We start from the raw sequence: 26,183 nt of genomic DNA, 5'->3' as shown, positions 1-26,183 counted from the left end.
AGCATGTAATCAATAGCTCATCTCTTAATTTCCTGTTCACCCCTCCCACCACTTCCAGATTTGAAAACGCAGTGTGTCTGCTCAACTTAAGCAAACCAGCTCCACAGTTCTGCCTTCAGGACATTAAGTGGATTTTGATTGCCAAGTCCCAATAGGTGACCTCTTGGGTATTTTTTTCTTCCCCAACCAGGTCTGTCTTTCTTTAGAAAATAAAGAAGGGGATTTTAAGTGTCATTATGGTCAGAAAAATGGTCCTTTAAAATGGATTGTTATTTCTGTCAGGATCTGCTTCCTGGAGGTCCTCTGAGCCAGAGCGGCTCATATTTCGGATGAAGGAGAAAAAAAAATCTACTTATACTGAAAATCAAGCCTTTTTTCTAGTTTCACTGCGGAGGCAGTACAGCCAGTGCTGAGGGAATTAGATTCCAAGCTGCCCCTTTTATTGCCCATCAAATTGACATAAAATTCTGATTCCCAAATCTGTGTTAGTGGTGTCAGTACAATAAAAGCTCAGTTTCCAAGTAGCATGTTGGGCTACAATGAAAATACTCCAAATGCCCTATCTTATGTCAGGAAGCTAATGATATCTGACTCCAGATGGTACCTGAAGGATATATAACAATCTTTCTGTACCACATTATTTGCATTTCCATTAGCAGAGTATAATCGGCTGTGATGCGAAATGCTGGCCGAGAGACTTATGTGAAAGATACTTTATCGTAGCAATAGTGACTAGGTTTTAGTTGTATGCTGAGCAGTTGTGACATGGGAGTCATCCAGAGAGAATGTATATGGATTGAAAGTGAGGAAAATGGCATTAAAATTGGTGGGGATAATGAAGAAAGAGAAACAAGTAAATTTATTCAATTACGGTTCCATTTTACAATCACATGGATTTGCATATTCAATGACATATCGAACCTACACAGTTGCTCCTCAGGTATAGCTGTCCTTCATTTTCACAAGTGATGCTACTGATGGTGAGGTCCTATCCATGCGTGTGAGTGTGTCTGAAAAGACTGATGCTTGACTCACAGACCCTTAATAATAATAATAATGTTGGTATTTGTTAAGCGCTTACTATGTGCCGAGCACTGTTCTAAGCGCTGGGGTAGACATAGGGGAATCAGGTTGTCCCACGTGGGGCTCACAGTCTTAATCCCCATTTTACAGATGAGGGAACTGAGGCACGGAGAAGTTAAGTGACTTGCCCACAGTCACACAGCCGACAAGTGGCAGAGCTGGGATTCGAACTCATGAGCCCTGACTCCAAAGCCCGTGCTCTTTCCACTGAGCCACACTGCCAATGGGCCCAGGTAAAGACCCAGATCTCTGTCGTATTAATGGGTTTGACCCATTCAGGGCCTGCTTCTTGACATCATTAGCAGAAGAGAAGCAGTATGGCCTTGTGGAAAGAGCATGGGCCTAGGAGCTAGAGGACCTGGGTTCAAATCCTGGCCCCACCACTTGTCTGCTGTGTGACCTTGGGCAAGTAACTTCACTTCTCGGTAACTCAGTTACCTCTGTAAAATGGATATTAAGACTGTGAGCCCTATGTGGGACAGGAACCGTGTCCAACTTGATTTGCTTATATCTACTCCAGTGCTTAGTACAGTGCCTGGCACAAATACCATAAAAAAAATCCTGATTTTCACAAAGCCTGTGCTTGAAGAGAGTGCTTTGCACACAATTAGCGCTCAATAAATGCGATCGAATGAACTTCCTGTCCAATTGTCGCCCACAAGGCTGGTCTGTCTGCTGCAAGTAGTATCTAGCAGTCTCCTATGTCAGTTTGTTTGAGAATGTGCTTCACTATATATTTAAATAATTAATACTGCCTTCATGCCTTGAATGTGCCCACTTTCCCTTTAGCAATCAGCAGCCAGACTGCTCCCATTCATTCTCCTCACATACCCCACCCAGTGTAGATGCGTTGCTATGAACATTGCTCCAGTGCTGAGGAGGAGAAGCAGGGTGGCTCAGTGGATAGAGCATAAGTCTGGGAGTCAAGAGACCTGGGTTCTAACCCTGGGTCTACCACCTGCCTGCTATATGACCACAGCCAAGTCACTTCAACTTCTCTAGGCCTCAGTTTCCTCATCTGTAAAACGGAGATTAGATAACAATCCTCCCCTGCCCTGAGAACTTTAAGCACATGTGGGACAGCAGTATCTGACTGTGCTGTATCTACCAAAGTGGTTGGCACATAGTAAACGCTCAATAAATACCACAGTAATTATCATTATCATTGGTGAGCTGACAACCTCATTGCTAGTAAACTTCTTCTGCATATTGATGTTGAGTAGGGTTCATACTCTGCACTGGTGAAACTGCTCTAACAGTTGGATGTTCTAGTCCTGGTTCAGCCCTTACCTGCCTAACATGGGTGAAGATATGCACTTTGCAACACGCTGCATTCCTGTCCACCTGTTCACTCACTGTAGTCCATGGCCCCAATGGAAATGTGTCTGGCAATGACAAAAGAGTGTGAGTCCATCTTTGATGACACCCATGGCCATTGTCCTCGCTAGTTGTTCCAGACATTTTTCCTCAAACTCCCTATCCTCCTACTTCCCCCATCTCTTGCTCCCGATGACCGGGCCACCTACTTTATTCAGAAAATTGAAACTAGCAGGTGTGATTTCCCTAAAATCTCCAGTCCCTCCTTCCCCCTTCCCTCCTTGGTCAACTCTCCCATCTTTCCCAGCAGTAGCTCAAGAGAAGATGTCCTGTCTTCTCTCAAAATCCACCCCCTCCAGCTGTGCATCTGATCCCATCCTTTTGCATCTTATCAAAACTCTTGCCCCTTCCCTTCTTTCCTCTCTGACCACCATCTTCAACTGTTCACTCTCCAAGGGCTTCTTCTCCATTGCTTTTAAATATGCCCATGTCTTCCCTATCCTAAAAATACCCTCCCTTGACTCCACCGCTCCCTCCATTTATCTCTGTATCTCCCTCCTACAATTCCTCTCTAAACTCCTTGAGTGAGTTGTCTACACCCGCTGTTTCAAATTCCTCTCCTCCAATTCTCTCCTTGACCCTCTCCAGTCTGGTTTCCATCCCCTTCCCTCCACGGAAACCACCCGCTCAAAGGTCACAAATGATTTTCTTGCCAAATTCAATGGCCTCTACTCCATTCCTAATCTTCCTCGACCTCTCAGCTGCCTTGACACTGTTGACCACCTCCTTCTCCTGGAAACATTACCCAATCTCAGCTTCCCTGACACTGTCCTTTCCTGGTTCTCCTCCTACCTCTCTGGCCACTCAGTCTCTTTCACGGGCTCCTCCTCTGCCTTCTACCCCCTAACTGTAGGGGTTCCTCAAGGTTCAGTTCTGGATCCCCTTCTATTCTTCATTTACATCTGCTCCCTTGGAGAACTCATTCACTCCTGTGGCTTCAACTACCACCTCAATGCAGATGATGCCCAAATCTCCATCTCCAGCCCTGATCTCTCTCTCCCTCTCTGTAGTCTCACATTTCCTCCTGTCTTCAAGACATCTCTGATTGGCTGTCCTTCCTTCACCTCAAATTTAACATGTCCAAAACAGAACTCCTTATCTTCCCACCCAAACCCTGCCCTCCCCCTGGCTTTCCCATCACTGTAGACAGCACCACCATCCTTTCTGTCTCACAAGCCTTTAACCTTCAAGTTATCCTTGACATTTCTCTTTCATTCAATCCTCATTTTTCAATCTATCATTAAATCCTGTTGGTTCAACTTTCACAGTATTGTTAAGCACTTACTGAGTGCCAGGTGCTGTACCAAGCACTGGGGTAGATGCAAGCTAATTAGATTGGACACAGCCCATGGCCCACATGAGGCTCACAGTCTTAATCTCCATTTTACAGATGAAGTAACTGAGGCACAGAGAAGTTAAGTGACTTGCCCAAGATCACACAGCAGACAAGCTGGGGATCCAGGATTAGAACCCAGGTCCTTCTGACTCTCAGGCCTGGGCTCTATCCTCTAGGCCATGCTGCTTCTCAAGCGTTTATCCCTTTTAACTAATTTCTAATTATGTGGCAGTTCTGATAAGAAATGGCTGTTAGCTAAATTAGTCTTCCAGGTGGTTCACTGGCGCAGCTGCTGTGGACTGGTAAATGTGAGAAGGAAACTGGTCATACATATGAACTCCCTGTGGATAGCTGACAATTCTGAAAACAAGGATTTGTTAGTGGAGCAGTGTTTTCTAAGGAGTCCAGTCTGAAATGGAAGGTGTCACACTGTATTTCATTGTGTCTCCCCGGGCACACTAATTAGTGTTGTGTGCTACGTGGCACCCAATGCGAGTTGGTGTTTTATTTTTTTCTGGTGTGGTAGCGGGAGTCCAATCTGAACTGATGCTAGAAGGATAGGAGTGATAGGAGTGATAGGAGGATAGAAGTGAGTGAATAGTTAGGTGCCTGCTGTGTTTGGGAACTGCTATTAACTGCAGTTTAGGAATTCACTCAAATTGTGTTTTGCTTTGGCATTTTTTTGACTTTGGGCAGGAATTCAGTATCTTTCATGCTGCCAAAGGCTGAGCATGTAATACAGACATCATGCAGTTCACGAAAGATTGAGCTGCCCTGGAACTAATAAAATATAAACATTCTCATTGTAAAACTAAGAGCTGTTTTATTTTTTCATCACAGTGCTAATATTCCAAGTCAGATGTTTTGTCCAGGAAATGTTCTGGGCCATGTTCTACCCACAGTTGATTCTCAAGAGGCCAGATCTTCTTAAGTGTAAAGTGGGATAGGGCAAGGCTTTAAGACAACAAAGACAATGGCCTAAGATATTGTGGGGAGGAGAGGTGGATCTGTCATTTTGCCTCCCATAGGCACTAAGTATAGGCACTTTGGGATTTTTTAAAAAACATTCCTCCATGTACACTGCTATGCCACTTGTTCTAAGCTCAATCCTCATTTGTGCAAGGAATCCTGCCACAATGTGCCCTATGAATGATCATGTTGCAATGTGCTCAGAATAATTTGTAGGGTTCATGGTACAGTTGACAAAAACTATTTATAAATACCTTATAATAGTATAAAAGATTTTAGCTTTGTTTTTTGTTCCCTGTAAATTACTACCTTCCTCCTCTCTTTCCCCACTAATTCGCCACTCTCTTTCCCCACTAACTCACTGTACCTCATTCTCTCCTCTCCCTCCACCAACCTCTTGCTCGTGCCCTCCCTTCTGCCTGGAACTTCCTTCCCCTTGTACTCTCCCAAACACTTAGTGCAATTTTATGCACACAATAAGTGCTCAATAAATACTATTGATCGGTTGATTCATTGTGGACTGCAGTCTAAATTGTTCAGTCTAGACTCCCTCTAGACTGGAAATTCATTGTGTGCAGGGAATGTGTCTCTCAACTCTGTTATATTTACTCTTCCAAGCTCTTAGTAGAGTGCCCTGCACCCAGTAAGTGCTCAATAAATGGGATCGATTGATTGATTGGATAATTTGCTACTGACAAGGGAGCAAGAGGGAGGAAAAGGAGATGGGGTGAAGGGAGGAGCAAAGAGACCCAGAGACCCACAGAAAAGGAGACACAGACTCATAGAGTGAAGTCGCAGTGAAATACAGGAGACAGAGATACAAAATTGTATACCATTACTAAGCTGATACATTTAATTACCACATTCATTCCATCAAGATGGTTGCACTGTGAACATTTGCTCACTTCTGTAGTAGCACTGATTCTTTAAAGATTAATAGTATATTACAGAAACACACAGTTTGATAGGAATGTTAACTCCTGACATCTTTTGAAATTTTATTCTGTAGTCCATTTAGAAAGCATGACTTATTACAAACGATTGCCTCTGAGCATTTTGAGTCACTGAAAATCTGAAACAAAAATGTGGAGAGCAGGTGTAAATGTTTCAAGAAAATTTGAATTTTTGTTATTCTTTGCATTTTCTTCAGGTCCATCTCAGCTGGATGATTGATCTAAATAATCCCCCACATGCACCATATTTGCCTTTCCTTCTCCGAGGGAGAAGCAGGAACCATCGGAGAACCCGAGAGGCAGAGAAAACACCACGACAAAAAGTGTAGCAGCATTCCAAGTATAATGGCCGCAACCTGGAATTGAGCTTGCCTCAGGAGGGTGGTGGTTGCATACACAAGACTTCTTTGTTTTTGTCTGTAAGAGAAGCAGTGCTGCCTAGTGGAAAGAGCATGGGCTTGGGAGTCAGAGGACCTGGTTTCTAATTCCGGCTCTGCCACTTGTATGCTGTGTGACCTTGGGCATTTCACTTAACTTTTCAGTATTTCAGTTCCCTCATCTGCAAAATGGGGATTCAACATCTGTTCTCCCTCCTACTTAGACTGTGAGCTCCACATGGGGCCTGATGATCTTATATCTAGTTCAGTGCTTGGTACATAGTAAATGTTTAACAAATAGCACAATTATTATTATTGTTATATAGTTTAAGAATTAGTGATCAGTACAATTCAATATAAAATAACTTCATTAAATCATTTTAAAAACTAGCTAAAGAAAAATGTGATTGAAGATATGTTGTGAAGGATGTATTGTCATTAATCTCTTATGATGTCATTGATTCCTTTGCTGCAAGGAAAGCTTAAACTGTAAGCTCTTTGTGGGCAGGGAACAGGTCTACCTACTCTGTTGTATTTACTCTCCCAAGTGCTGAGTACAGTGCTCTGCTCACAATAAGTGCTCAATACTTACCATTGAAGGAAGGTGAAATGCTGAGCTGTGTAAATTAAAAATAAATGATAATCATGGTATTTGTTAAGTCCTTACTATGTACCAGGGACTCTACTAAGCACTAGGGTAGATACAAGATTATTATATCAGACACAGGCCCTATTCCCCAAGGGGCTTATAGCCAAAGTAGAAAGGTCAACAGATACTGAATCTCCATTTTACAGATGAGGGAATGGAGTCACAGAGAAGTGAAATGACTTACTCAAGGTCATACAGCAGGCAAGTGGCAGAGCTGGGATTAGAACCCAGGTCCCCTGACTCCAAGGCCTGTGTTCTATCCACATTATATAATCCACATAATATAATGAAAACAAATTTATAATCATCTAAATTTTAGAATTAATAACCCAGAGGCCACAATAAGCTTAACGCCTATGGTGGCAAAATGATATATCTACCCCAGCAGGTGAGCAAACATATGGATGCCTTTTGACTACCAAGAAATCAACCTACTCTTGTTGTGAAAGATGAAGTTTTATAAAGTTCTTTGCAAAGAGTCACAGAATAATAATAATAATGATGACAATGGTATTTTTAAGTGCTTACTATGTGCCAAGCACTGTTCTGAGTAAATAGCCAACAGCAGAATAGAGAACTGGCCCTGGCCCCTCAGTGTCTGTATAGGTTGGGGCATTTTGCCCTTTTTTTAAATGGTATTTGTTAAGTGTGGTGAGCCCACAACAACTGCCTTTTCAATGACTGTTTGTGATCCTGCGAACAACAAGAAGGAAGAGACTGGCAAAGGCACTGATGGGCTATACCTGAGAACAGATGATTGCTGGCCTGTGGGGGTGGAGCATGGAGGGAGGCGTGGCTTTCTCTCCCTGTTCTACCCGGTAACAGGCCTGGACCAATCAATGGCTGCTACATATAGGCACAGCTGTGATGCTTAAGGCAGATAAAAGGTGGTGGATTGTTGGGTTTTTTTTTTTTTTTTAAAGCATACACAGAGTAAGAGAAGGTATGCTGATGTAGTATTGAGGTACCTGGAGCAGCAGAAGGGAGCAGTATGCGGCAGCAGTTGGCAGCAGTTGGCAGCAGAAAGAAGAAGCATTGATAGAACAGGCTCCCTTGACCAGCATACTGGTATTGGACTTTGGTTGAGTGAGTGTGTGTGTATGTATATCATCCCCTTGCATGATGGTAAAATTAAGTAAAAAACTTTCCACAGTAAACTTGGAGATCAGAGGTGTGGTTGACTTTAATATGTGTCACTGAGGCTTTCCTGGTCCAGGAGGGTCCTGGTTGGTATGAACTGGGGGCCCATTATGTTAAGCACTTACAATGTGCTAGGCACTGTACTAAGTGCTGGGACATATACAAGCTAATCAGGTTCCACACAGGGCTTGCAGTCTTAATCCTCATTTTGCAGATGAGGTAACTGAGGCACAGAGAAATGAAGTGGCTTGCAGAAGATCTCACATATACCAGATAAGTGGTGGGCCTGAGATTAGAGCTCAGGTCCTCTTACTCCCAGGCCTGGGCTCTTTCCACTAGGCCACACTGCTTCCCTCCCCACCTGTTCAAGCCCTGCAAAATGGTGTGTTCTTCACAGAAGTTCTACTGCCACTCAAAAAGGACAATCCCCTGATTGCTGACCCATGGGAACAATTGGCTCTGGAACCTGTTGATTTCTAAGAGTTGACCAAAGTCACAACTTCTCTGTGCCTAAGCTTCCTCAACTGTATCGTATCATGGAGATACCTGTTCTCCCTCCTACTTAGACTGTGAGCCCCATTAGAGACAGGGACTAATTAATTTGTACCTACACCAGTGCTTAGAAAACTGTTTGACCTGGGGTAAGTGCTTAACAAATATCATTAATGTTAAAAAAAAAAAAAAGGCAAGAGACTGGCTTTTCTGTGAAAAGATCATTTTGGTTGTCTTTGAACCTTAGACCGGTACCTGTTTTAGCTCTCCCTAATAGAGATAAAACTCTTGTGTTCCATCAGGACCACACAAAGCCATTGTGCTGCTCTTTCAGTCCTATCAACCTTTCTAAAATTAAAGGATCAAAAGCTTCTAGCTTGATTTGCTTGATAAGTTTACTTTTTCACTGTTTTCATCAATAACGTATTATGCCCTTTCAGTGTTGTACTTTAAAGCATGTACTTCTGAGGGAATTGGCAGAACTACTCCTGATCTGAGTGGTTGGTGGAAATTGACTCTCATTTTTAGTCATCTCTTGAGAGGTAATGTGCATTCTCATTCATGATGCACACCGAGTTAAGAACACTTAGCATTTCCCTTAGGACAACTATTTAACTCCTTGTTTTAGAGCAAGTGCCTAGTCTGCTAGGCTCTGTTCCAAAATTTACCTGAATCCCTCTTTTCCACACCCCTGCTAATCTTCTATTCCCACCTAATCCCATTTATGCCCAAAGACAATATTTAGTTTTTCTGGGACAGGGCTCAAGAGGTCTCCAGTTGATGCCACTTGTTGAATGAGTTCTGGAAAGCAGACTAAGGAGAGAAGGCCAATTATACTTTAAGCGTACATGATTTAACTTAGAAATTTACACTTAAGCAAATGAAAGCCACTACTAGGATAGTGTACCAGAAGAGGCTGTTTAATGCCTTGAAGTAATTAATGCACTTCCAAATGGGGTGTGTTGGTGTGTGTGTGTGTGTGTGTGGGGGGAATGAACCCCCTACTCCACTGATCAGGTCTCTTATCTGTAAACTCACATTTTTTGGGGTTTTTTTTTTCCTCAGGGACCTAGAAAGCTGGCCCTGGTAATTTGCCCTTGGAACAAAATTGGCCTTTTGATGACCAGAGGTGATTTTCAAGCTATAAATCAGGCTATCTGCTGCACACACAGAGGCAAATTAATGATGACATAAATCTAATGGGTTGTATAGCTCCAGCAGCAGTAGAAGTCAGAAAACCATGACAATAACAGATGTAGTAGTCGATGATATGAAATAGACTTAACATTTGGCAAAGATAGGTTGAAAAAATGATGTGTGCCAGACAGGCCAGAAGTGTTCACTGACAACCCCATACAATTCTCCCTTTTTCTCTAAATTGAAAGGACACTGGTTAGCATAGGCCAATAGCAGGAGGCAACAGTGATGCTAAGGTGGGCAGAAGCTAGGAACCACATGGTTTCCATACCCCTGAGGCACCAGGTTCTATGTCAGACCTTTTGATTACTGGGGGCATCCTCCTTCTTCCTGTCTGCCACCCTGGTGGTTAAAGCCTCATACCCTGTAGGAAGGAATCAGATGAGCAGGAGCTACAACCCACCCAGCCCGGAGCCTCTAGGCCACTGTGGTTCTTTGGACAGACTTCAGCAACTTTTAAAATTTGGAGATTGTTGAAACAGTTGCTTACTGAGGACAGTTGGACAAGAAGGATATAGTACCCGAAGACCCTCCAAGTATAGGCAGTTCTGGATTTAAGACGTTTCAAATGAATGACACATGTATTTCAGTTGTTTCAATCACTTGTATTTACTGAGCACTTACTGTGTGCAGAGCACTGTACTAAGCTCTTGAGAGAGTACACCACCACAATATAACAGACGCATTCCCTGCACACAATGAATTTACAGTCCAGAGGGGGGAACAAGATTAATATATATAAATAAATTACAGATATGTAAGTGCTGTGAAGCTGGAGGGGCAGGAGTGGGGGGTGGTGAATAAAGGGAGTGGGAAAAGAAGAAATGAAGGCTTGGGGAAGGCCTGTTGGGGGAGCTGTGCCTTCAATAAGGCTTTGAAGGTGGGGAGAGTAAATTTCAAATTTAGAACACATCGACTTTGACTTTACAATACTAGTCCCATTCAAGAACCTCTAATGGTTGCCCACCCACCTCTGCATCAAACAGAAACTTCTTACTATCAGCTTTAAAACACTCAATCACCTTGGCCCTCCTACCTCACCTTGCTAATCTCCTAATAGAACCCAGCCCACACACTTCACTCCTCTAATGCCAATCTACTCACTGTAACCCGATTTCATCTATCTCACTGCAGACCTTTCTCCCACATCTTTCCTATGGCCTGGAACACCCTCCCTCTTCATATCTGAAAGACAATTACTCTTCCCACCTTCAAAGCTTTATGGAAGGCACAGCTCCAAGAGCCTTCTCTGACTAAACCTTCATTTCCTTTTCTCCCACTCCCTTCTACGTCATCCTGACTTGCTTCCTTCATTCATTTCCCTCCTCCAGCCCCTTGGGACTTACGCACATATCCATAATTTATTTATTTATTTTAATGTTTGTCTCTCCCTCTAGACTGTAAGCTCACTGAGGGCAGGGAATGTGTCTGTTATATTGTTGCGTTGTAGTCTCCCAAGAGCTTAGTACAGTGCTCTGTACACAGTAAGTGCTCAAAAAATATGATTGAAAAATCATCTACCCTATCATGGAACTTCTCTGACTCAATACAAATAAACTCATGTAGCTATATTACGTGCCTGCAGTTTATTGAGAACATAATTCTGGGTAATTTTGGTTACAAACAAGATAATCAATGGGTTTAAGAACTTCTCCCCCATTTGTAGCATTGTTTCCCTGAGCTAACTGGTTCTGACTTATGTTTTGGTATAATCAATGGTTTTTCTTGAGCACTTACTGTGTGCAGACAACTGTACTAAGCACTTGAGAGGGTAATAATAATGATGTTGGTATTTAAGTGCTTACTATGTGCAGAGCACTGTTCTAAGTGCTGGGGTAGATACAGGGTAATCAGGTTGTTCCACATGAGGCTCACAGTCTTCATCCCCATTTTACAGATGGGCACAGAGAATTAAAGTGACTTGCCCACAGTCACAGAGCTGACAGGTGGCAGAGCTGGGATTTGAACCCATGACCTCTGGCTCCCAAGCCCCTGCTCTTTCCACTGAGCCACGTTGCTTCTCTACAATACAATGGAGTTAGTAGGCAAAATCCCCATCTTCAAGGAGTTTGCAATTTAGATAGGGAAACAGACATGAAAATAAATTACAGGTGGGGAAGTTGCAGACTATAAGGATATGAACGTAAGTGCTGCGGAATTGGGGTTGGGGAGTAGCGGGGATAGGATATCAAAGTGCTTTAAGGTTATGGATCCAAGTGCAGAGGTGATACAGGAGGGAAGGAGAATAGGATTTAAGAAAAAAAAAAAAGGTTAGTTAAGGGATTAAGGGAAGGCCTCCTGGAGGAGATATGATCTTAATAGGTTTTGAAGATTGGAGGAGAGTGGTGGTTGGTCTGATATGAATATATGAATAGGGAGGGAGTTCCAGGCCAGAGGGAGGATGTGGATAAGGGGCCGGTGGTGAGATAGGTGAGATCGAGGTACAGCTTTCAAGAGCTCATTATATTGTTCATCTGAGGACTGCCTGTACTGATTACCTTACACATTAGTATTGGACTCATATTTTATGGTTGATAGTTGGACTGAATTTTGACTTGTTGATTAGATTGTTACTCTTCTACTGTTCTCCTCCCCCACTAAGATTGTGAGCCCCTTGTGGTGCCAGAGACCATGTCTTAATTGATTTTTATGCAATTACTCCAGGGCTTAGTTCAGGTCTTTGCATATTGAAAATGCTTAATAAATGTAAGTAATATAATATTTAAATGTCTATTCAATTCTTCCATTACAAATGCTGTTTTTTTCATGAGTTCTAAATTCTGTAGTAAAAGTCACTAGGGCTCTAAAGTCTACTCTTCAGAGGGTTCCTCAGGAGCCTTTGGAAAATTTTCAAGGTAAAGGTATTAACAATTTCCTTTAAGCTACCTGTCATTTTCTGGAGAGAGCAAAGTGTTTTACAGATGTCAAATCAGATTCTTCCAGGGGAAAGTTATGTCCCCTTTTTAAAGTGCCACTATCAGATAATGGTACAATCAATGAGATGACATTGTTTAGACCTTGGAGGCATCCATGATGTCTTTCTTTTTTATGGGAGGCAGAATATAGTGTTTGTTGATAATGAGCTCATGTCTGGCATATTCACTGAGCAGAAGTAGAAGATTGTCATTTAGTTTTCCAACCCCAGAGTTCTGATGACTTTGTTCCAGATTTCAGCATTTTCTACCCCGCTATGCATTGAAATCCTCCATGATCATCAGCTTGTCAGATTTCAGAACCTCTGTAATGAGTCTCTCCAGATTCTTGTAAGATTTTTCTTTTTCTTCATTATTTGTCAATTGGTGGGGTGAGGACTATTCACTCATTCATTCATTCAGTCATATTTATTGAGTGCTTACTGTATGCAAAGCACTGTACTATGTGCCCATGACAGAAGAAAGTACTTTGGCTTTTAGAGGCAGGCATAGGTTGGTGAGTTTGGTCACTTTTATGATGCTTGGCAGGCTTCAAAGGCCAGAGGCTAAGGATTATCAGATTGCAAACTCAGCATGCAGTGATGGTACTTAAAAAGGAAAGACCTCTCCAGGAGAAAGGATGCCCAGCCCCTGTCTCAACCTTCTGGTTATAGTCATTGCAAGTGCCTCACTCAAGAATGACCTGTTGACTGATCAGACAAGTCCCTTTAGAGTGTGAACCCCGTGGGGGACAGGGACTGTGTCCGACCTGATTATCTTGAATCTCTGCCAGCACTTAGTACAGTTCTTGACCCCTAGCAAGCGCTTAACAAATACCACAGTTCTTAGTATTATGATTAAACCCGAGCTATCAATGCACCTAATGTATCAGAAAGTGGCATCCAAGCCACTGAGGCTAAGGTTTTTGACTTATGGGGTGGGAGGGAGTGACAGGGGTGAGGATGAGGGAAGCAGGTGGCCTAATGAAAAGAGCATGGGCCCAGATCTGCCACTTGCCAGTGGACCATAGGGAAGTGAGAAGCAGCATGGCCTAATGAATAGGGAACGGGCCTGGGAGTCAGAAGGACCTGGATTCTAATCCTGGCTCCACCTTTTGTCTGCTCCCTGATCTTAGGCAAATCACTTCACTTGTCTGGGCCTCAGTTAACTTATATGTAAATGGGGGTTAAGATTGTGAGTCCCATGTAGGACAGGGACTGTGTCCAACCTGGTTAGCTTGTACCTACTCCAGTGCTTAGTACAGTGCCTGGCACATAGTAAGCGCTTAACAAATACCATTAAACCCCCCCCCCAAGAGTTGAGCTGTAAGCTCGTTGTGGGTAGGGAGACTTTCTACTACCTCTGTTATAGTGTACTCTCCCAAGCGCTTAATACAGTGCTCTGCAAACAAGCACTTAATACGATCGATAAAAAGGAAAGTACATATTGGACCTGTTCCACTTAGGGAGCTGAATGGGTTTGGATGGGAGAGATAAAAACTGAAAGGAGACATGAAAGACTGGTGAGGGAGACACTTCAGACTTGGGCAGAATATTTTTTAAAAAATATAAACTAAGGGCGTCCGAAGCAAAACCCTCGAGAGCGCCCCCCCCCCCACCTTTTTTTGTGAGCGAGAAAGGGGTGGCAGCTAGAAGATGAAAATACCAGTTTGGATTTCTCCTGGAGATGGAAATAGAAAGCTAGGGGTGTTAGAAGGAAAAACCCTAAGAGACCAATTTGCGTGGGAGAATGAGGCAGCAAGGATACTTCAGACATCAAACAGCCAGAAGTGTGCATGGCTTTGGGCAAGAAACCAAAACAACAACGCTCACAGGAAAATCACTGGAAGAATCTGCTCAGGTGAGAGATGAGACAAAAACCTGAAAGGAAAGAGAGAATACTAGAGAGAGGGTAGTTTGGATTTCTGCAGAAAATGGAAAAGCGCATGAGGATGGGGGACAGAAGCTTTGTATGGGAGTAGGGGTTGGGGGAAGGTGAGTAGGGCAGATGGGGGCGGGGAAGATATGAGCAGGGAAGGTATGGAAGACTGGAGAACGAGTGTAAAGAGGAGATTGGGAAAGGAGAGGAGTACAGATTATGGAACGATGAGAAGATATCCTCTGGGTGTTTCAAGGTCTCAGCTAGTACTTACTGCAAAGTGATCGGAGCTAGTGCCCTAAAGATGATCTATTCAGAGTAGAGCTGCTACTTGGGAAAAGGATCACAGTTCTGCTGCAACAGCTGGATAAAGACAGGAGTGCTATTTGTCTAAGCAACACGTGATTGGGTTATGGATGTGCCTGGGAGCTCCTACCTGATCTACCTCCACCTAGTTCAGAGGGTTGATTTTCCATTTACTGAGCTTCCTCCTCTGATTAGTTGCTAATCCTTCCTGGAACTCCCTGGGCTTCGTTGACACGTTTTAGTGGGGCTGCACCAGTGCGTAGGAGGGGTAATCTTTCCCTAACTGTGGTATTTATTAAGAGCTTACTATGTGCCAAGCACTGTACTAAGCACTGGGTTAGGTACAAGGTAATCAGGTCTCACATGAGGTAATCAGGTCTCACATGGGCTTCTCAGTCTAATAATAATAATGGTGGTATTTGTTAATCGCTTACTATGGGCAAAGCACTGTTCTAAGCGCTGGGGGGATACAAGGTGATCAGGTTGTCTCACGTGGGGCTCACAGTTTTTAATCCCCATTTGACAGATGAGGTAACTGAGGCACAGAGAAGTGAAGTGACTTGCCCAAAGTCACACAGCTGACAAGTGGCGGGGCTGGGATTTGAATCCATGACCTCTGACTCCCAAGCCCGGGCTCTTTCCACTCAGCCAACTGCTTCTTGGAGGGAGACCAGGTAATGATAATTGTGGTATCTGTTGAGTGCTTACTATGTGCCAGGCACTGTATTAAGCTCTGGGGTGAATACAAGCAAATCAGGTTGGACACAGTCCCTGTCTCATGTGGGGCTCACAGTCTCAATCCCCATTTTACAGTTTGAGGTAACTGTGGCACAGAGAAGTGAAGTGACTTGCCCCAGGTCACACCGCAAACAGGTGGCAGAGCCGTGATTAGAACCCAGGTCTTCTGACTCCCCAGCCCATGCTCTTGTTAAAGGACACACAAGCATCTTTATGTGTTGGCATGTAAACCCACTCCCTCTGTGCTTGGGGAGACATGGGACCAAATGGCATTTAAATTAATTGTCATTGTCTCTTTACAACACACTCCCATCACACACATGGAGTCCTTGACTTCTAGACAGCTTTATAGCAGAGGAGTAATAGTTGATTGTCTCCAAAATAGCTGTTCCCACCTTAAATGGAGGAAGCCTTGGTAGCTCCTGGTTGCAGGGTAGCCTCCAGCTGGCTGTGTTGTCAATATTTCTCTGGCTGCCAGACAACTCAGGATGAGATAAGATTGCAAGTGCTTCTCAGGTTATAGCCAGAATTTACAGCCTTGACAGCTCTGTGCAGGCAGAAGACCCAACAGCTCTGTGTACATTTAAATAATGCGAGGGACCAAGTGATATTGCCTCCCGAAGGACCTTTCAAAATGTTACAGTAATGCAATGGACAAGAAGCACTGAGACTAAGTGTGGCAATCTTCCGGTACAGCACCTCCAGGGACTGTCAATGAATGGAAGAATAGGAAGAGAACAATTACGTGTGATGTTAAAATCGGGGAAAATGTTGAAACAACAAACCAAAATCCAAGTAGAAAGGGGAACAGTCTGCAGAAATTCCACCTCCATTAAGGGCTGGTCCCTTTAACCCACTCTTCTCCCACTCCCTTCTGCGTTGCCCTGACTTGCTCCCTTTATTCATTCATTCCCACCTCCCAGCCCCATTACACTTATGTACATGTCTGTAATTATTTATATCAATGTCCGTCTCCCCGTCTAGACTGGAAGCTTGTTGTGGGCAGGGAATGTCTGTTTATTGTTATACTGTACTCTCCCAAGTGCTAAGTACAGGGCTCTGCACACAGTAAGTGCTCAATAAATACGATTGAATGAATGAATGAAGAACCATCTGATTGGGGTTTGACATAAGTGTTGGTTTTTTTATGGTTCATTCATTCATTCATTCAATAGTATTTATTGAGCGCTTACTATGTGCAGAGCACTGTACTAAGCGCTTGGGATGAACAAGTCGGCAACAGATAGAGACAGTCCCTGCCATTTGACGGGCTTACAGTCTAATCGGGGGAGACGGACAGACAAGAACAATGGCACTAAACAGCGTCAAGGGGAAGAACATCTCGTAAAAACAATGGCAACTAAATAGAATCAAGGCGATGTACAATTCATTAACAAAATAAATAGGGTAACGAAAATATATACAGTTGAGCGGACGGGTACAGTGCTGTGGGGATGGGAAGGGAGAGGTGGAGGAGCAGAGGGAAAAGGGGAAAATGAGGCTTTAGCTGCGGAGAGGTAAAGGGGGGATGGCAGAGGGAGTAGAGGGGGAAGAGGAGCTCAGTCTGGGAAGGCCTCTTGGAGGAGGTGATTTTTAAGTAAGGTTTTGAAGAGGGAAAGAGAATCAGTTTGGCGGAGGTGAGGAGGGAGGGCGTTCCAGGACCGCGGGAGGACGTGACCCAGGGGTCGACGGCGGGATAGGCGAGACCGAGGGACGGCGAGGAGGTGGGCGGCAGAGGAGCGGAGCGTGCGGGGTGGGCGGTAGAAAGAGAGAAGGGAGGAGAGGTAGGAAGGGGCAAGGTGATGGAGAGCCTTGAAGCCTAGAGTGAGGAGTTTTTGTTTGGAGCGGAGGTCGATAGGCAACCACTGGAGTTGTTTAAGAAGGGGAGCGACATGCCCAGATCGTTTCTGCAGGAAGGTGAGCCGGGCAGCGGAGTGAAGAATAGACCGGAGCGGGGCGAGAGAGGAGGAAGGGAGGTCAGAGAGAAGGCTGACACAGTAGTCTAGCCGGGATATAACGAGAGCCCGTAATAGTAAGGTAGCCGTTTGGGTGGAGAGGAAAGTATTTGTTGGGCGCTTACTATGTGTCAAACACTGTTCTAAGCACTGTGGTAGGTACATGTTAATTAGGTTGGACACAATCCCTGTCCCTCATGGGGCTTCCAGTCTAAGTAAGAGAGAGAACAAGTACTTAATATCCATTTTACAGATAAGGAAACTGAGTCATAAAGAAGTTAAGTGACTTGCCCAAAGTCACATAGCTGGCAAGTGGTAGAGCTAGGATTAAAACTCAGGTCCTCTGACTCCCAGCCCCTGCTCTTTCCATTTGGGGGGCTTGTTCTAACCTGAGGCTGAAGTCTGGCAGATGCTTTAGATTTTCATAGCATTTCTTGAAAGCTATAATCTCATTGCATGTATCTGGTAGAATGAAAATTTTTTACTTCTCTATGACTGAACCTGCCATCTCCACTGTCTGTAATTTGTTTCAGTGCCCTTAAGTTGCTTGAGGGCAGGGATCATGTCGACCAATTTTATTGTACTGTATTCTCCCAAGCACTTGGTATGGTGCTCTGCAAGCAATTCTCAGTAAGTTTGATTGATTATTGAACCTCCAATGACTTTAGTTTTGGACATCAGTATGTAGTGCCAAGTGAAACTTGCAGAGCACATCTTATAACTTGCAAAGGGAACAGACCAGCTTATGTCCTCAGTTTCTAATCAACCCTATTGCCTGTGGGATTTGCAGTATCTCTCCTGAAGTTGTAATAAAATTTCATATGACATGAGATTAAATGAAATCTCTCCCATTTGAACACTTAACTCTCCCTATCCCCCTTGCAGTTTTGACCAGGTGCCTCTAGAGTAATGATTAAGTAGTTCTTCCTTAAGTGACGTTTCTGAGCAAGTATTCCTCTTCACAACAGCATGATTTAAAAAAAATCTCCAGCAAATAGAAATCCAGATTGATTACCAGGATCAAAACCCAGGGAAACAGAAATGGTGCTTGAGCCCACACCTACACTTCCCTTCACTGAACCATTCCTCATCATAATCATGAGAAATCATTTTCAAAGAAAAGAGTAAAGCAGCTAAACTTTGCCAAGGTGTTACATGTACCATCAGATTCCTGAGTTAAGGGAGATTAGGGAAAATTACTCTCTTACAGGAGCTGTGAACTGGGGACTGGATCAGTGCTGCCCTAGATAATTGCTTGGAGCAATTAGAAGATCAGCTGATGGAAGTAGCAGACTTTCCACTTTTTAACCTTTCCCCAACTCTAAAACATTCAGACTGGGTTTTCCTGGCAGTGAATTTTGGAACCAGCCTGGCCCTGGTTCTCTCCTGCCCACCCAGGGCCAATTAGAGCTTGATTAAGATTACTGCTCTGTGTCACAACCAAAATGGGTAGAAAGCTCCAAAAAAAAAGATGAAGTATGATTTGGACCAGAACTCTTAAATCATCAATACCTCGGTTCAAGTGCCCACCCCTTATTAAAGTAAGTTAAACTCCACATACCATGGAAAAAGTACTCCAACCTCCTGCAGGAATGATAAGATCAGGGCATGCTCTAAGGGTGCTTTTAAGGGGGCAGTGACTGGTGATGGGGAAGCAGGTATGGTTGCTTTTGCAATAAGATTATCAACATAACCAGCTCTGCTCCATTTCCCTTATGTCCTCTTCTTGACGTGACTCAGGCAAGTGCATTGGAAAGAAGCAGTAAAAGTAAGTGTGGTATTTGTTAAGCTCTTACTTCATGCCAACCACGGTAATAAGCACTGGGGAAGATATGAAATAATCAGATTGGACTCAGTCCCTGGTCCACATGGGGCTCACAGTCTAAGAAGGTGGGAGAACAGATATTGAATCCCCCTTTTACAGATAAGGAAACTGAAGCACAGTGAAGTGACTTGCCCGAGGTCACATAGGAGCAAATGGCAGAGCTGGAATTAGAATCCAGGTCCTCTGATTCCCAAGGTCTGTACACTTCACTAGGCCATGCTGTTTTTCTGTGATTACATGCCTGAAGTAGGTGCATTACTGCTACAAGTAGAGAAAAAGGCATAGAAGATGGGGTGTGGGTTCTGTTTTTCCTTCCAGTGCTTGTCGAGGGTGTTGTTCTGCCTCTGGAGTTGTAAGCAGGAACATTTCAGCTTAATATTACTTGGTATATTGCCAGAACAACCTTTAAATACCAGGCATATGGGACTTCCATCCCTTCTGTAAATGCTTTCCACTCTTAACTCTGGTGGGATGAGGGGAAGGAAAGGGGAAAGGAGGAGAGCCTGAATGAATGCTCTAAAAGGAACACTAATTCTGTCCAGCAAATATTGAACACTGTGGTTAAAAGTGGTAAAACCAAGGCTGGATTAATGTAGGGGTGCAAGGTGTTGAAGCCCTAGGCCATCAACCAATCAGTGGTATCAAAGCACTTATTGTGTACAGAGCACTGCCCTAAACACTTGTAACAGAGTTGGTAGACACGGTCCCTGTCCACAGCAAGCTTACAATCAAGAGGGGGATTCAGAGGAGGAGCAGGGGCTGGGCCCTAGGCTAATGAGGACCCCTAAACATTCCACAGTGTTGATCTTTAAGCTGCGGTTCCTGCAGAAATTACCCTCAAGAACAACCAGATAGAGCATGTTTTCCTCCCCAATCATTCCCCCTTCCCTGGTGTAACTCCACCCCCTCTCTGCAGCAGAACCTGCTTTTGGGCTCAATCCCAGCATATGATTGGAAGCTGGAATGGCCCTGTCTCAGGTGAAAAGATGTGGGTGGGGCAAATGAGGGATGGTAGCTACAGAAAGTGCAGAAGCTGCAGGGAACCAGGAGCACTGTTGGTGTGTATCTCTTTCAGTGAGTTGAGTATGATTCCAGCCAGTGGAGGCTACTACGAGGTGGGTGGAGGGAGGAAGAGAGGTCAGCATCCTCACTTGAAAAGCCTGAGATTGTTGGGAGAGGTGGCTGGAGGTAATGCCATTTGAGGAGGGCAGGTTGCATGCACTGTGCTCTGTAGCTCTCCTTGCACTGTCCATTTCAGCCTTGTCCCTCAGTTCTGGCCTAGCCCCCTGCCCAGCCACCCAGGTACTGAACCCACTGGCAATCCCCAGCCCTCACCCCTCCCCGAGGCTGGAGACGACACTCTTTCTGTGATGGAAGTGACGGCTGCCAACTTACTCCTGCCTCTCTCCTTCCCTCCCGTCACTGCTGCAACTAGGGTGCTTGAGGAGGAAACTGGGGGAGGAGGTCTCAGGGCAGAAGAGATTGGAGAATTTCCTGTGGGGGCTGGGAGACAGGTGGGAGAAGGAGGGAGGAAGTGGCTCTGAGACTCGTGGAGCTGTCACTCAGGAACTCCTGCTTTGGTTCAAAACCAGAGTGGCCTGCCAAGCCCTATAGTCCTAATGAGACCTGGGCTGTGGCCGCTTTCTGTATGGATATTGTGGTCCCTTCCTGAGAGGTGCTGTCCCATGATAGACAGGTAGGTGTCCGGGGTGGGGTTGGAGGGCCCCGACTTCCTCCTCCCACCCCTGCTTCATCTCACACTGCCATTTCAATTTGGGGCCTTGTGATAATCCAATCCAGCTCATGACATCATCGCGTTACACTGTGTGCCTGAGGTAAAGCGTGTGGTGTCATGGGAGTATAGTTTAAAAAAGTTTTACTAACTTTGCCCCTTTGAATAATACAGCTGTTGCAATCATTATTGAGATGTGTAAATAATCTTTACACATTAAATATCCCTCAATCATATTATTGAGATATGTACTAAGTGCTTGGAGAACATACAGAAAAAATAAAAGAAATGCGTAAGAGAAGCAGTGTGACCTAGTGGAAAGGGCACAGGACCTGGGTTCTAATTCTGACTCTGCAATTTACTTGCCGTGTGACCTTGGGCAAGTCACTTAACATTTCTGTGCCTCAGGTCCCTCATCTGTAAAATGGGGATTATATACCTGTTCTCCCTCCTGCTTAGACCTGTAATCCCCATATGGGACAGGGACTGTGGCAGACCTGATTATCTTGTATTTACCCCAGTGTTTAGCACAAGATAAGCACTTAACAAATACCACAATTATTTTTTATTGTCCCTGGAGTTCATCATTGATCAGTTGGTAAATGCGGTCTCAAAATCAAAGGAACTCTTAAAAGTGCTGGAGGAGACTTTCTAAAATGATGTGTGTATGTAGAAGTATGGTGCTCTAGTGGAAAGAGCCTGGGTCTGGGAGACAGGAGGACCTGGGTTCTAAACCCAGTTCTGCCAATTTCTTGCTCTGTCACCTTGGGCAAGTCACTTAACTTCTCTGTGCCTCAGTTTCCTCAACTATAAAATGGGGATAACTGCTCTCCCGCCTACTTAGACTCTGAGCCCCGTGCGGGACAGGGACTGTGTCTGACCTAATTAATTTTGTGCCTACCCCAGTGCTTAGAACAACATTTGATACATAGTAAGCCCTTAACAAATACCATAAAAAAGCCATAAGAAATTAGTCTTGGTGTGCATTACCATTTAAGCAGGAAACCTTGCAATCAACTCTTTGCTGGAGTAGCAGATGGCTAAGTTACAACCTTCGCAGCTATAAGGCTTAATAGAGACCATGATCAACTTCAGTAATGGACTTGCCTCGTAGCATAAATTGGTGCTTTTATTGTGGTTTGATGGGCATGTCATGCATTCTGCCTCTCTGTTAATGGTAACAAAAATCACCATAATTATGCATATTATACATTATATTGATGGCCAATATCCTTTGGATATGATTTGTGCCACCATAACCTCCTCTGAGTGTGACTTGCATGACTGAAAATCAGAAAGATAAATAAAAGTATCTCTGGCCAAACCAGAGGATTTCCAAATAAGCACTCCTTTTTATGAAGTGGATTCTAATAGACTGCAATAAGACAACTAGAAATTCTAGCAGAATTCTTCATGCTCTGTAAAGCTCTTTTGTGCCCTGCTAGTCAAGAATGCCGTGGAATTCTGGCTACTCCAAACATATAGATTTTGCTCCTACATGTTTTAATTTATACCTTGCCTATTGCTAATAGGCCTATTACGGATGTGGCAGGGCAGTGATGTCATTATCAACTCGATTTCCTCATGCAGAAGTTATAGATCCCAGGAGCTGCATATTTCATTTCAAACACTTCCTGGATGGAAAGCCTGCTGACATACTCTAAATGAATGACTGCATCGTCAATGAGAAGTGCATGCGATTAATAGAAAAGCCTGCATTTTGTCAACTAAGCTATTATAATCAGGAAGATGAAAGTTTTCGCTTTAATGCGGCTTCTACTTCCAAGACATGGCAATTAAGGTGCTGGTCAGAGGATGGGGGCATGAGTAATGGTGTAGCACAGCATTAACAAAACACTCCATTCATCACTGCTGAAGGGCAAAGCACTGACCTCAAAAGCAATGCCTCAAAAGGAGGGAAAATGAGAGAATGCTGTAATCACATCAGCAAAGAGGCTCCCTATTATCCACTCAGCACAAGATGTTCCTCTCTGTAAACTGGAAAGGAGGGGATCTATCTGCCCATTAATATACACTGCAGTTATGTATAACAAGTACCGTTGTGGGGTGCTACTTAGCAACATGATAGAAAGAGGTATCGACATTTCAGCTGCTGGGGATTTTTATCACATACTCGGTACATATTCAGCAAGTGCTGAAAGTAAAGGAAAGGACTAGGTATTCAGACGCTTTTTGTTCAATGCATCATTTTCTTTCTTGCTTTAATTTTCCTTTTGAGGAGGGATTACCACCTAATGCTATTAGCATATGCTGTGGCCCAGGATGAGGGCACAGTGACTCTGGCTTTTACTGTGTGTTTTCCCTTTAGCAAGATCATTCTTGAATGTGATAAGCATGGGAGGAGCTGGGAGAACTCTCATACTTCATAATAGGTTTAGAAAACCTCAGCCTTGATTTTTTAAAGATGTTATTTGGGATCCGATTCCCCTGACATAATTCGGAACTCAGATAATTCCAAAAAAGTGGTCCTGTGCTAAATGTCCCCAGATACCTGCCCTCGACTTCTGCTTCAGACATGTTGGCTGTAGAAGACAGGGAAATGTATTTTAAAAACCTGCTCACTTGGTGTGAGTCTAGCCGGCACATCTCCTCTGAAGTCGGGAATTGTGATAGATACATGATCCTCAAATGCCATGTAATCAATCCTCAGCTGTTTGAGGAATCAACTGATCAATAAATCTATAGTACTGAACAATGGCCTATGTTGTGCAGAGCACTGTGCTAAGCACTTGGAAGAGAACCAGAGAGTTAGTAAACACCATCCCTACCTTCCTGGAGCTTGCGATCTAGTGGGGAGACAGACACAAAATAATTTACAGTTAGAAGGCATAGGAAAACTGGATCTATAGATGAGGAAGTGCTTATGTAGTAGGTTCTAGAGTAGCAGCATGCCCTAATGGAAAGAGCATGGGCCTGGGAGTCAGAGGACCTGGGTTCTAATCCCAGCTCTGCCACTTACCTGCTGTGTGATCTTGAGCAAGTAGCTTTACTTCTCTATGCCTCGGATTCCTCATCTGCAAAATGGGGATTCAGTATCTGTTCTCCCTCCTACTTAGACTGTGAGCCCCATGTGAGATCTACCTCAGTGTTTAATACCATGCTTGGCACCAAGTTAAGTGCTTTACAAATACTACAATTATTATTTATAAGTCGATATGTACAGAAAAGCTACGGGTGGGTGGAAGTTGATAATGGAATTGGGATGGGAATGCTGAGGTGGTAGTTGGAGATATGACCTGGGATTTGGGCCAGGTTTTATTTTCCCCATTTTACTGACTAGGACCCTCAGAAAAAGAGAGAATAAATGTCACCTCATTAGAGCAATGTTGGGAATGGAACCTTGGATTCCTTTGCCTTACGGTGCATTATTCTCTGGAGAACACTCCCTTACTCCCTGTGAGCCATGGGGCCAAGGGGACTAGAAGTCACAGCAGGAAGAAAGCCCTTTATCTCAGCTAGTGTCCCAAAATCTAAAGGATATTGCTGAGATACCGCTTGCCTGTTGGGCTGCCAGATTTTCCCAGCATCGGTCAATCAATGGCATTTATTGAGCATTTACTCTGTGCAGAACACCATGCTAAGCACTTGGGAAAGTACAGTATAACAGAGTTGGTAGACACGTTCCCTGCCCACAAGGAGCTTACAGTCTAGAGGGCTGCAGTAGTGCTAGACAGCATCTAGCACTTCCCCAGGGTGTGGTACTTCATGAATATTAAATATTATTCATATATCATGGGGCAATTCACCTGTCCTATGAGCAGTCATTTTTTTTTATAGTATTAAGCACTTACATGTGCCAGGCACCATACTAAGTGCTGGGGTAAATACAAGCTAATCAGTTGGACACAGTCCATGTCCCACATGTGGCTCACAGTCTTAATCCCCATTTTCCAGATGAGGTAACTGAGGCACAGAAAAGCAAAGTGACTTGCCCAAGGTCACACAGTGGACAAGTGGTGGAGCCAGGATTAGAACCCAGGCCCTTCCGACACCTAATGCCATACTGTTATCTGCATCCTCCTAGAAGCAGTTTTCTTCTGCATGTAACTTTCGGGGAAGCTCTAGGAGATGAACAGCTGTGGAAAAGAGAAATCACAAGCGCACATAAACTTGGCTGCTCATGTTAACAGAATGCATCTATAGCTTCCTCTGCAGAGTTCTTTGGCATGTGCCTGGCCTGAAGTAGACGGGTGTTCCACTTTCGGATCAATAGTCTTGGGATATGGAAGGGCTCCAGGAAGGTGCGGAGTTTGCCGGGAATTCATTACCATGCCCCATATTAGAGCAATTCATTCACGTGGTTTCCTCTTTTCCTTCTGATATCCTCTTCTTGCCTCGAGTTATCCTAGAGGACTGTTTGGTGCTGATTCAACTGTAGGGAGGAGTGGGTCTCCAGGCAGCCTGGGCACCTTCCCAACAATAGCTGGCTGGAAATTGTCAAACATATTTTCTGATTCAATCTCCCTTTAGGCATGTGGTGACTTGAATGAACCCATCCCAAGAGGTACACCCTTTTGGATTCACTGTGGTTAAAATGATATGCAAACTGCATTTGTGGGCCAAGCCTGGAAATCACTCATTTTCCTTTGCAAATCTGCCTCTTACCGCCTGCGTTACAGAGCACTCTCCCTGCCATCGTGACGCAGCGTGGCTTAGTGGAAAGAGCACAGGCTTGGGAGTCAGAGGACGTGGGTTCTAATCTCGGCTCCTCTGCTTGTCTGCTGTGTGACCTTGGGCAAGTCACTTCATTTCTCGGTGCCTCAATTACCTCATCTGTAAAATGATGATTAAGACTGTGAGCCCCATGAGGGACAACCTGATAACCTTGCATCTACCCCGGTGCTTAGAACAGTGCTTGGCATATAGTAAGCGCTTAACAAATACCATCATTATTATTATATGTATTGATTTATTGGCAACTCTCTGATCCCATCAAAAAGAAAGATGCATTGTGTTAACTCTTAATATTTTAGGAGTGTCTTAGTTTGAATAACTGACTGCCTGCAGAAGATGGTTTGCAGCAAGTCTTCTGGCTTCTCAGTGCTTTGGGGGGAGGGTTTCATCTGAATCAGATTTCTCCTTTTCTTTGTCTTTCCTGCTCCGTTTGTAGGTCTGTCTGCCTGCATGCCTGTGTATGTTTGTGTCTGTCTCTCTTCCTCCCTTTGTCTCCAAGCTCTCAGTGCATTTTCCCTTCTGTCCACATGCTTCATTCCTTTGCTTCTATTGTCAACAAACAAATGCTC

At 44.1% G+C, this 26,183-nt stretch overlaps 1 long non-coding RNA gene across 1 annotated transcript in view; it reads left to right on the top strand.

Annotated features, from left to right (window-relative positions):
* The first annotated feature begins 7,588 nt into the window (after positions 1-7,588).
* Positions 7,589-26,183, top strand: part of LOC114808234 — a 70,901-nt gene continuing 52,306 nt past the window's right edge. The window contains exon 1 of the long non-coding RNA XR_003756077.2: positions 7,589-7,830. This is a non-coding gene — a long non-coding RNA (uncharacterized LOC114808234). The remainder of the gene's footprint in view (positions 7,831-26,183) is intronic.

This window comes from Ornithorhynchus anatinus, chromosome X5 (genome assembly GCF_004115215.2).
Source record: "Ornithorhynchus anatinus isolate Pmale09 chromosome X5, mOrnAna1.pri.v4, whole genome shotgun sequence".
In the NCBI taxonomy this organism is placed as follows: domain Eukaryota; kingdom Metazoa; phylum Chordata; class Mammalia; order Monotremata; family Ornithorhynchidae; genus Ornithorhynchus; species Ornithorhynchus anatinus.
The sequence above is the reverse complement of the archived record's forward strand: the minus strand, read 5'-3'. Positions and strand labels throughout refer to the sequence as shown.